This window comes from Myotis davidii, unplaced genomic scaffold (assembly GCF_000327345.1).
Source record: "Myotis davidii unplaced genomic scaffold, ASM32734v1 scaffold76, whole genome shotgun sequence".
In the NCBI taxonomy this organism is placed as follows: domain Eukaryota; kingdom Metazoa; phylum Chordata; class Mammalia; order Chiroptera; family Vespertilionidae; genus Myotis; species Myotis davidii.
The window spans coordinates 909,855-912,101 of record NW_006288892.1 but is presented as its reverse complement, the minus strand read 5'-3'; positions in this window follow the sequence as shown (position 1 = coordinate 912,101).

The window sequence follows — 2,247 nt, the reverse complement described above, 5'->3', positions numbered from 1 at the left end:
TTTTGCACCTTAAAATTCTTAACAGCTTTTTAAAAGTGGGGCCTGCATTTTCATTTTGCACTAGACCTCATGAGTAGAAGAAAGGGAATCATAAAGATCAGAATATAAATGCAATTGATTCTAAGATAACAATACAAAAGATCAATGAAACCAAGAGCTGGTTTTTTAAAAAGATAAACATGGTTGACAAACCTTTAGCCAAATTCATCAAGAAAAAAAAGAAAGAGAGGACCCAAAGAAATAACGGCCGCATAAGTAATATGATGGACTTAAGAAAGGGGATTTAAGAAAGGGGATTTAAGAAAGTCTTACAAATAACTATATGCCAATATATTGGACAATCTTGACAAAATGGATAAATTTCTAGAAACATACAACCTTCCAAAACTGAATCAGGAAATCTGAATAAACTAATTAAAAGAATGAAATTGAAGCAGTAATAAGAAAACTGACAATAAACAAAAGTCCTGGACCAGATAACTTTTCAGGTGAATTTCCCCAAACATTCAAAGAAGAACCAGCACCTATCCTCAAACTATTCCAAAAAATTCAAGAGGAGGGAAGACTCCCATGCTCATTTTATGAAGCCAGCATTATCCTAATTCCAAAACCAGAGAAGGACACTGCAAAGAAAGAAAAGTATAGACCAATATCCCTGATGAAAATAAACGGTAAAATCCTCAACAAAATATAAGCAAACAGGATCCAGTGATACATCAAAAAGATCATACACCATGATCAAGTGGATTTTATTTCAGGGATGCAAGGTGATATTATCCACAAATCAATAAATGTGGTATACCACGTAGACAAAATGAAGGATAAAAATTACACGATTATACCAATAGAAGCAAAACAAAGCATTTGATAAAATCTAGCACTAATTTATAATAAAAACCCTCAGCAAAGTGGGATAGAGAGAATATACCTCATATGGCCATATATGACAAACCCACCGCCAACATCATACTCAATGGGCAATAACTAAAAGTGTTTCTTTTAAGATCAGGAACAAGACAGAATGCCTACTTTCATCACTGTAATTCAACATAGTACTAGAAGTCCTAGCGAAGGCAATCACATAAGAAGAAGATATAAAAGACACCCAAAATGGAAAAGAATAAATAAAACTGTCATAATTTGCAGATGGCATGATACTGTATATAAAGAATCCTAAAGATTCCACCTAAAATCTACTAGAACTGATAAATGAATTCAATAAAGTAGCAGGATACAAATAAATACCCAGAAATCAGTTGCATTTTTTATACCAATAATAGAAGGAAACTAAGAAAACAATCCCATTTACAATTGCATAAATAACTCCCTCAGAATAAATTTAACCTAAGATTTAAAAGACCTGTACTTATAGAAAACTATAAGATACTGAAAAAAGAAATTAAAGAAGATACAAATCAGTGGAAACATATACTTCATGAATTGGAAGAATTTATATCATTAAAATGTCCACACTACCCAAGACAATCTATAGATTTAATGCAATTCCTGTCCAGATACCAATGGTATATTTTACAGAACTGGAACAAATATTCAAAAAATTATAATGTAATTCATATCAAGATATCAATGGCATATTTTATAGAACTGGAACAAATATTCAAAAGATTTATATAGAACCATAAAAGACCCTGAATAGCCTCAGCAATCTTTAGAAAGAAGAACACTATTTAAGGAATTGTGCTACCTGTTATCAAATTATACTAAAAGGTCACAGTAATAAAAACAACATGGCATTGACATAAAAACAGACATACAGATCAATGGAACAGAATAGCGAACCCCAAAATAAGCCCACCCTTCATGGTCAGCTAATATTTGACAAAATAAGCAAGAACATACAATGGGGTAAAGATAGTCTATTCAATAAATGGTGTTGAGAAAATTGGACAGATATCTGCAAATATATAGACCATCTTCTTACAGCATACACAAGAATAAACTCAAAATGGATTAAAGACTTAAATGTTAGACCTGAAACCACAAAAATCCTAGAAGAAAACATAGGCAGTAAAAATCTCAGACATTTCTTGTAGCAATATATAGATAGATATAGATATAGATATATAGGTATATAGGTATCATCTCAGGCAAGGGAAACAAAAGAAAAAATAAACAAATGGGACTACATCAAAATAAAAAGGTTCTACACAGCAAAGGAAACCATCAGCAAAATGAAAAGACAATTCACTGAATGGGAGAACATGTTCATCAGTGATATATCTGATA